This window comes from Triticum dicoccoides, chromosome 7A (genome assembly GCF_002162155.2).
Source record: "Triticum dicoccoides isolate Atlit2015 ecotype Zavitan chromosome 7A, WEW_v2.0, whole genome shotgun sequence".
NCBI classification, from domain to species: domain Eukaryota; kingdom Viridiplantae; phylum Streptophyta; class Magnoliopsida; order Poales; family Poaceae; genus Triticum; species Triticum dicoccoides.
The window spans coordinates 617,247,514-617,258,570 of record NC_041392.1 but is presented as its reverse complement, the minus strand read 5'-3'; positions in this window follow the sequence as shown (position 1 = coordinate 617,258,570).

Below are 11,057 nucleotides of genomic sequence, written 5' to 3'. Positions count from 1 at the left end.
GAAGGGTCCCGGGGGTCCACCGGGTGGGGCCACCTGTCCCGGGGGGCCACATGGGCTGTAGGGGGTGCGCCTTGGCCTTCATGGGCCAAGGGCACCAGCCCCTATAGGCCCATGCGCCTAGGGTTTCCCCCTAGGAGGAGTCCTAGTGGTGGAAGGCACCCCTAGGTGCCTTGGGGGGGGGGGGGGGAGGGAAACCTCCCCTAGGCCGCCGCCCCCCTAGTAGATCTCATCTACTAGGGCCGGCGCCCCCCCTTGGCACCTCTATATATAGTGGGGGAGAGGAGGGACTTCATAGACCAGCCCCTGGCGCCTCCATCTCCCCCCCGTTACGTCTCTCCCTCGTAGTCTCGGCGAAGCCCTGCTGCTGTGACGCCCTGCATCCACCACCACGCCGTCGTGCTGCTGGATCTTCATCAACCTCTCCTTCCCCCTTGCTGGATCAAGAAGGAGGAGACGTCTCCCGTCCCGTACGTGTGTTGAACGCGGAGGTGCCGTCCGTTCGGCGCTGGTCATCGGTGATTTGGATCACGTCGAGTACGACTACATCATCACCTTGCAAGCTTCCGCACGCGATCTACAAGTGGTATGTAGATGCAAACTCTCTCCCTTGACTCGTTGCTTAGATGAACTCATAGATGGATCTTGGTGAAACCGTAGGAAAAAATTTAATTTTCTGCAACGTTCCCCAACACTCTGTTTGTCTATGTATTCACACATGTATTATGTTTCCGTTTAATACAATTCTAGCATGAATAATAAACTTTTATCATGATATAAGGAAATAAATAATAACTTTATTATTGCCTCTAGGGCATATTTCCTTCAGTCTCCCACTTGCACTAGAGTCAATAATCTAGATTATACAGTAATGATTCTAACACCCATGGAGCCTTGGTGCTGATCATGTTTTGCTCGTGGAAGAGGCTTAGTCAACGGGTCTGCTACATTCAGATCCGCATGTATCTTGCAAATCTCTATGTCTCCCACCTGGACTAGATCCCAGATGGAATTGAAGCATCTATTGATGTGCTTGGTTCTCTTGTGAAATCTGGATTCCTTTGCCAAGGCAATTGCACCAATATTATCACAAATGATTTTCATTGGACCCGATGCACTAGGTATGACACCTAGATTGGATATGAACTCCTTCATCCAGACTCCTTCATTTGCTGCTTCCAAAGCAGCTATGTATTCCGCTTCACACGTAGATCCCGCCACGACGCTTTGTTTAGTACTGCACCAACTGACAGCTCCACCGTTTAATGTAAACACGTATCCGGTTTGCGATTTATAATCGTCCGGATCAATGTCAAAGCTCACATCAACGTAACCATTTACGATGAGCTCTTTGTCACCTCCATAAACGAGAAACATATCCTTAGTCCTTTTCAGGTATTTCAGGATGTTCTTGACCGCTGTCCAGTGATCCACTCCTGGATTACTTTGGTACTTCCCTGCTAGACTTATAGCAAGGCACACATCAGGTCTGGTACACAGCATTGCATACATGATAGAGCCTATGGCGGAAGCATAGGGAACATCTTTCATTTTCTCTCTATCTTCTGCAGTGGTCGGGCATTGAGTCTTACTCAACTTCACACCTTGTAACACAGGCAAGAACCCTTTCTTTGCTTGATCCATTTTGAACTTCTTCAAAACTTTGTCAAGGTATGTGCTTTGTGAAAGTCCAATTAAGCGTCTTGATCTATCTCTATAGATCTTAATGCTTAATATGTAAGCAGCTTCACCAAGGTCTTTCATTGAAAAACTCTTATTCAAGTACCCCTTTATGCTATCCAGAAATTCTATATCATTTCCAATTAGTAATATGTCATCCACATATAATATCAGAAATGCTACAGAGCTCCCACTCACTTTCTTGTAAATACAGGCTTCTCCAAAAGTCTGTATAAAACCAAATGCTTTGATCACACTATCAAAGCGTTTATTCCAACTCCTAGAGGCTTTAACTAGTCCATAAATGGATCGCTGGAGCTTGCACACTTTGTTAGCTCCCTTTGGATCGACAAAACCTTCCGGCTGCATCATATACAACTCTTCTTGCAGAAATCCATTCAGGAATGCAGTTTTGACATCCATTTGCCAAATTTCATAACCATAAAATGAAGCAATTGCTAACATGATTCGGACAGACTTAAGCATTGCTACGGGTGAGAAGGTATCATCATAGTCAACCCCTTGAACTTGCCGAAAACCTTTTGCGACAAGTCGAGCTTTGTAGACAGTAATATTACCGTCATCGTCAGTCTTCTTCTTGAAGATCCATTTATTCTCTATTGCTTGCCGATCAGTGGGCAAGTCAACCAAAGTCCATACTTTGTTCTCATACATGGATCCCATCTCAGATTTCATGGCTTCAAGCCATGTTGCGGAATCTGGGCTCACCATCGCTTCTTTATAGTTCGTAGGTTCATCATGATCTAGTAGCATGACTTCCATAACAGGATTACCGTACCACTCTGGCACGGATCTTACTCTGGTTGATCTACGAGGTTCAGTAGTATCTTGTTCTGAAGTTTCATGATCATTATCATTATCTTCCTCACTAATTGGTGTAGGTGTCACAGAAACAGGTTTCTGTGATGTACTACTTTCAAATAAGGGAGCAGGTACAGTTACCTCGTCAAGTTCTACTTTCCTCCCACTCACTTCTTTCGAGAGAAACTCCTTCTCCAGAAAGTTTCCGAATTTAGCAACAAAAGTCTTGCCTTCGGATCTGTGATAGAAGGTGTATCCAATAGTTTCCTTTGGATATCCTATGAAGACACATTTCTCCGATTTGGGTTCGAGCTTATCAGGTTGAAACTTTTTCACATAAGCATCGCAGCCCCAAACTTTCAGAAACGACAACTTTGGTTTCTTGCCAAACCACAGTTCATAAGGCGTCGTCTCAACGGATTTTGATGGTGCCCTATTTAACGTGAATGCGGCCGTCTCTAGAGCATATCCCCAAAACGATAGCGGTAAATCAGTAAGAGACATCATAGATCGCACCATATCTAGTAAAGTACGATTACGATGTTCGGACACACCATTACGCTGTGGTGATCCGGGTGGCGTGAGTTGCGAAACTATTCCACATTGTTTCAAATGTACACCAAACTCGTAACTCAAATATTCTCCTCCACGATCAGATCGTAGGAATTTTATTTTCTTGTTACGATGATTTTCAACTTCACTCTGAAATGTTGGGGAAGGTAGTAATTTCAAAAAATTTCCTACGCACACACAAGATCATGTGATGCATAGCAACGAGGGGAGAGTGTGATCTACGTACCTCGTAGACCGACAACGGAAGCGTTTGGTTGCTGTAGTCGTACGTCTCCACGGCCCGACCGATCAAGCACCGAAACTACGGCACCTCCGAGTTCTAGCACACGTTCAGCTCGATGACGATCCCCGGACTCCGATCCAGCAAAGTGTCGGGGAAGAGTTCCGTCAGCACGACAGCGTGGTGACGATCTTGATGCACTACTGTCGCAAGGCTTCGCCTAAGCACCGCTACAATATTATCGAGGACTATGGTGGTAGGGGGCGCCACACACGGCTAAGAATAAGATCACGTGGATCAACTTGTGTCTTTCTGGGGTACCCATGCCTCCGTATATAAAGGACTAAAGGGGGGTGCGGCCGGCCTAGGAGAGGCGCGCCAGGAGAGTCCTACTCCCTCTGGGAGTAGGATTCCCCCCCAATCCTAGTTGGAATAGGATTCACGGAGGGGGGAAAAGAGAGAGGGGGGCCGGCCCCCTCTCCTTGTCCTATTCGGACCAAGGGAGGGGAGGGGCACGCAGCCCATCTTGGGCTGCCCCTTCTCTTTTCCACTAAGGCCCACTATGGCCCATATAGCTCTCGGGGGGTTGCGGTAACCTCCCGGTACTCCGGTAAAATCCCGATTTCACCCGGAACACTTCCGATATCCAAATATAGGCTACCAATATATCAATCTTTATGTCTCGACCATTTCGAGACTCCTCGTCATGTCCGTGATCACATCCGGGACTCCGAACAACCTTCGGTACATCAAAATGCATAAACTCATAATATAACTGTCATCGTAACCTTAAGCGTGCGGACCCTACGGGTTCGAGAACAATGTAGACATGACCGAGACATGTCTCCGGTCAATAACCAATAGCGGAACCTAGATGCTCATATTGTCTCCTACATATTCTACGAAGATCTTTATCGGTCAGACCGCATAACAACATACGTTGTTCCCTTTGTCATCGGTATGTTACTTACCCGAGATTCGATCGTCGGTATCTCAATACCTAGTTCAATATCGTTACCGGTAAGTCTCTTTACTCGTTTTGTAATACATCATCCCGCAACTAACTCATTAGTTGCAATGCTTGTAAGGCTTAAGTGATGTGCATTACCGAGAGGGCCCAGAGATACCTCTCCGACAATCGGAGTGACAAATCCTAATCTCGAAATACGCCAACCCAACATGTACCTTTGGAGACACCTGTAGAGCCCCTTTATAATCACCCAGTTACGTTGTGACGTTTGGTAGCACACAAAGTGTTCCTCCAGCAAACGGGAGTTGCATAATCTCATAGTCATAGGAATATGTATAAGTCATGAAGAAAGCAATAGCAACATACTAAACGATCGGGTGCTAAGCTAATGGAATGGGTCATGTCAATCAGATCATTCACTTAATGATGTGATCTCGTTAATCAAATAACAACTCATTGTTCATGGTTAGGAAACATAACCATCTTTGATTAACGAGCTAGTCAAGTAGAGGCATACTAGTGACACTTTGTTTGTCTATGTATTCACACATGTATTATGTTTCCGGTTAATACAATTCTAGCATGAATAATAAACATTTATCATGATATAAGGAAATAAATAATAACTTTATTATTGCCTCTAGGGCATATTTCCTTCAGTCTCCCACTTGCACTAGAGTGAATAATCTAGATTACACAGTAATGATTCTAACACCCATGGAGCCTTGGTGCTGATCATGTTTTGCTCGTGGAAGAGGCTTAGTCAACGGGTCTGCAACATTCAGATCCATATGTATCTTGCAAATCTCTATGTCTCCCACCTGGACTAGATACCGGATAGAATTGAAGCATCTCTTGATGTGCTTGGTTCTCATGTGAAATCTAGATTCCTTTGCCAAGGCAATTGCACCAGTATTGTCACAAAAGATTTTCATTGGACTCGATGCACTAGGTATGACACCTAGATCGGATATGAACTCCTTCATCCAGACTCCTTCATTTGCTACTTCCGAAGCAGCTATGTACTCCGCTTCACATGTAGATCCCGCTACAACGCTTTGTTTAGAACTGCACCAACTGACAGCTCCACCGTTTAATGTAAACACGTATCCGGTTTGCGATTTAGAATCATCCGGATCAGTGTCAAAGCTTGCATCAACGTAACCTTTTTACGATGAGCTCTTTGTCACCTCCATATATGAGAAACATATCCTTAGTCCTTTTCAGGTATTTCAGGATGTTCTTGACCGTTGTCCAGTGATCCACTCCTGGATTACTTTGGTACCTCTCTGCTAGACTTATAGCAAGGCACACATCAGGTCTGGTACACAGCATTGCATACATGATAGACCCTATGGCTGAAGCATAGGGAACATCTTTCATATTTTCTCTATCTTCTGCAGTGGTCGGGCATTGAGTCTTACTCAACTTCACACCTTGTAACACATGCAAGAACCCTTTCTTTGCTTGATCCATTTTGAACTTCTTCAAAACTTTGTCAAGGTATGTGCTTTGTGAAAGTCCAATTAAGTGTCTTGATCTATCTCTATAGATCTTAATGCCTAATATGTAAGCAGCTTCACCGAAGTCTTTCATTGAAAAACTCTTATTCAATTATCCCTTTATGCTATCCAGAAAATTCTATATCATTCCCAATTAGTAATATGTCATCTACATATAATATCAGAAATGCTATAGAGCTCCCACTCACTTTCTTGTAAATACAAGCTTCTCCAAAAGTCTGTATAAAACCAAATGCTTTGATCACACTATCAAAGCGTTTATTCCAACTCCGAGAAGCTTGCACCAGTCCATAAATGGATCGCTGGAGCTTGCACACTTTGTTAGCTCCCTTTGGATCGACACAACCTTCTGGTTGCATCATATACAACTCTTCTTCCAGAAATCCATTCAGGAATGCAGTTTTGACATCCATCTGCCAAATTTCATAATCATAAAATGCGGCAATTGCTAACATGATTCAGACAGACTTAAGCATCGCTACGGGTGAGAAGGTCTCATCGTAGTCAATCCCTTGAACTTGCCGAAAACCTTTTGCGACAAGTTGAGCTTTGTAGACAGTAATATTACCGTCAGCGTCAGTCTTCTTCTTGAAGATCCATTTATTCTCAATTGCTTGCCGATCATCGGGCAAGTCAACCAAAGTCCATACTTTGTTCTCATACATGGATCCCATCTCAGATTTCATGGCTTCAAGCCACTTTGCGGAATCTGGGCTCACCATCGCTTCTTCATAGTTTGTAGGTTCATCATGATCTAGTAGCATGACTTGCAGAACAGGATTACCGTACCACTCTGGTGCGGATCTTACTCTGGTTGATCTACGAGGTTCAGTAGTATCTTGTTCTGAAGTTTCATGATCATCATCATTAGCTTCCTCACTCACTGGTGTAGGTGTCACAGAAACAATTTTTTGTGTGATGCACTACTTTCCAATAAGGGAGCAGGTACAGTTACCTCGTCAAGTTCTACTTTCCTCCCACTCACTTCTTTCGAGAGAAACTCCTTCTCTAGAAAGTTTCCGAATTTAGCAACAAAAGTCTTGCCTTCGGATCTGTGATAGAAGGTGTATCCAATAGTCTCCTTTGGATATCCTATGAAGACACATTTCTCCGATTTGGGTTCAAGCTTATCAGGTTGAAGCTTTTTCACATAAGCATCACAGCCCCAAACTTTCAGAAACGACAACTTTGGTTTCTTGCCAAACCACAGTTCATAAGGCGTCGTCTCAACGGATTTTGATGGTGCCCTATTTAACGTGAATGCGGCCGTCTCTAGAGCGTATCCCCAAAACGATAGCAGTAAATCAGTAAGAGACATCATAGATCGCACCATATCTAGTAAAGTACGATTACGACGTTCGGACACACCATTACGCTGTGGTGTTCCGGGTGGCGTGAGTTGCGAAACTATTCCACAATTTTTCAAATGTACACCAAACTCGTAACTCAAATATTCTCCTCCACGATCAGATTGTAAAAACTTTATTTTCTTGTTATGATGATTTTCAACTTCACTCTGAAATTCTTTGAACTTTTCAAACATTTCAGACTTATGTTTCATTAAGTAGATATACCCATATCTGCTTAAGTCATCTGTGAAGGTGAGAAAATAACGATATCCGCCACGAGCCTCAATATTCATCGGACTGCATACATCTGTATGTATGATTTCCAACAAATCTGTTGCTCTCTCCATAGTACCGGAGAACGGTGTTTTGGTCATCTTGCCCATGAGGCACGGTTCGCAAGTACCAAGTAATACATAATCAAGTGGTTCCAAAAGTCCATCAGTATGGAGTTTCTTCATGCGCTTTACACCGATATGACCTAAACGGCAGTGCCACAAATATGTTGCACTATCATTATCAACTCTGCATCTTTTGGCTTCAGCATTATGAATATGTGTGTTACTACTATCGAGATTCAACAAGAATAGACCACTCTTCAAGGGTGCATGACCATAAAAGATATTACTCATATAAATAGAACAACCATTATTCTCAGATCTAAATGAATAACCGTCTCGCATCAAACAAGATCCAGATATAATGTTCATGCTTAACGCTGGCACCAAATAACAATTATTTAGGTCTAATATTAATCCCGAAGGTAGATGTAGAGGTAGCATGCCGACTACGATCACATCGACTTTGGAACCGTTTCCCACGCGCATCGTCACCTCGTCCTTAGCCAACCTTCACTTAATCCGTAGTCCCTATTTCGAGTTGCAAATATTAGCAACAGAACCAGTATCAAATACCCAGGTGCTACTGCGAGCATTAGTAAGGTACACATCAATAACATGTATATCACATATACCTTTGTTCACCTTGCCTTCCTTCTTATCCGCCAAATACTTGGGGCAGTTCCGCTTCCAGTGACCAGTCTGCTTGCAATAGAAGCACTCAGTTTCAGGCTTAGGTCCAGGTTTGGGTTTCTTCTCTTGAGTAGCAACTTGCTTTCCGTTCTTTTTGAAGTTCCCCTTCTTCTTCCCTTTGCCCTTTTTCTTGAAACTAGTGGTCTTGTTGACCATCAACACTTGATGCTCCTTCTTGATTTCTACCTCCGCAGCTTTCAGCATTGCGAAGAGCTCGGGAATAGTCTTATTCTTCCCTTGCATATTATAGTTCATCACGAAGCTCTTGTAGCTTGGTGGTAGTGATTGGAAAATTCTGTCAATGACGCAAGCATCTGGATGATTAACTCCCAATTGAATCAAGTGATTATCATACCTAGACATTTTGAGTATATGCTCACTAACAGAACTGTTCTCCTCCATCTTACAGCTATAGAACTTATTGGAGACTTCATATCTCTCAATTCGGGCATTTGCTTGAAATATTAACTTCAACTCCTGGAACATCTCATATGCTCCATGACGTTCAAAACGTTGTTGAAGTCCCGATTCTAAGCCGTAAAGCATGGCACACTGAACTATTGAGTAGTCATCAGCTTTGCTCTGCCAGACGTTCATAACATCCGGCGTTGCTCCAGCAGCAGGCCTGGCACCCAGCGGTGCTTCCAGGACGTAATTCTTCTGTGCAGCAATGAGGATAATCCTCAAGTTACGGACCCAGTCTGTGTAATTGCTACCATCATCTTTTAACTTTGCTTTCTCAAGGAACGCATTAAAATTCAACGGAACAACAGCACGAGCCATCTATCTACAATCAAGCATAAACAAGCAAGATACTTATCAGGTACTAAGTTTCACGATAAATTTAAGTTCAGTTAATTTACTTAAAGAACTCCCACTTAGATAGACATCCCTCTAATCCTCTAAGTGATTACGTGATCCAAATCAACTAAACCATGTCCGATCATCACGTGAGATGGAGTAGTTTCATTGGTGAACATCACTATGTTGATCATATCTACTATATGATTCATGCTCGACCTTTCGGTCTCCGTGTTCCGAGGCCATATCTGTATATGCTTGGCTCGTCAAGTATAACCTGAGTATTCCACGTGTGCAACTGTTTTGCACCCGTTGTATTTGAACGTAGAGCCTATCACACCCGATCATCATGTGGTGTCTCAGCACGAAGAACTTTCGCAATGGTGCATACTCAGGGAGAACACTTCTTGATAATTAGTGATTGATCATCTTATAATGCTACCGTCAATCAAAGCAAGATAAGATGCATAAAAGATAAACATCACATGCAATGAATATAAGTGATATGATATGGCCATCATCATCTTGTGCTTGTGATCTCCATCTCCGAAGCACCGTCGTGATCACCATCGTCACCGGCGTGACATCTTGATCTCCATCGTAGCATCATTGTCGTCTCGCCAAGCTTGTGCTTCCACGACTATCGCTACCGCTTAGTGATAAAGTAAAGCATTACATCGCGATTGCATTGCATACAATAAAGCGACAACCATATGGCTCCTGCCAGTTGCCGATAACTTGGTTACAAAACATGATCATCTCATACAATAAAAATCAGCATCATGTCTTGACCATATCACATCACAACATGCCTGCAAAAACAAGTTAGACGTCCTCTACTTTGTTGTTGCAAGTTTTACGTGGCTGCTACGGGCTTAAGCAAGAACTAATCTTACCTACGCATCAAAACCACAATGATAGTTTGTCAAGTTGGTGCTGTTTTAACCTTCGCAAGGACCGGGCGTAGCCACACTTGGTTCAACTGAAGTTGGAGAAACTGTCACCCGCAAGCCACTATGTGCAAAGCACGTCGGGAGAACCGGTCTCGCGTAAGCGTACGCGTAATGTCGGTCTGGGCCGCTTTGTCCAACAATACCGTCGAACCAAAGTATGACATGCTGGTAAGCAGTATGACTTATATCGCCCACAACTCACTTGTGTTCTACTCGTGCATATAACATCAACATATAAAACCTAGGCTCGGATGCCACTGTTGGGGAGCTAGTAATTTCAAAAATTTTCCTATGCACACGCAAGATCATGTGATGCATAGCAACGAGGGAAGAGTGTGATCTACGTACCTCGTAGACCGACAACGGAAGCGTTTGGTTGATGTAGTCATACGTCTCCACGTCCCGACCGATCAAGCACCGAAACTACGGCACCTCCGAGTTCTAGCACACGTTCAGCTCGATGACGATCCCCGGACTCCGATCCAACAAAGTGTCGGGGAAGAGTTCCGTCAGCATGATGGCGTGGTGACGATCTTGATGCACTACTGTCGCAGGGCTTCGCCTAAGCACCGCTACAATATTATCGAGGACTATGGTGGCAGGGGGCGCCGCACACGGCTAAGAATAAGATCACGTGGATCAACTTGTGTCTTTCTGGGGTGCCCCTGCCTCCATATATAAAGGACTAAAGGGGGGTGCGGCCGGCCTAGGAGAGGCGCGCCAGGAGAGTCCTACTCCCTCTGGGAGTAGGATTCCCCCCCCCCCCCCAATCCTAGTTGGAATAGGATTCGCGGAGGGGGGAAAAGAGAGAGGGGGGCCGGCCCCCTCTCCTTGTCCTATTCGGACCAAGGGAGGGGAGGGGCGCGCGGCCCATCTTGGGCTGCCCCTTCTCTTTTCCACTAAGGCCCACTATGGCCCATATAGCTCTCGGGGGGTTCCGGTAACCTCCCGGTACTCCGGTAAAATCCCGATTTCACCCAGAACACTTCCGATATCCAAATATAGGCTTCCAATATATCAATCTTTATGCCTTGACCATTTCAAGACTCCTCGTCATGTCCGTGATCACATCCGGGACTCCGAAAAACCTTCGGTACATCAAAATGCATAAACTCATAATATAACTGTCATCGTAACCTTA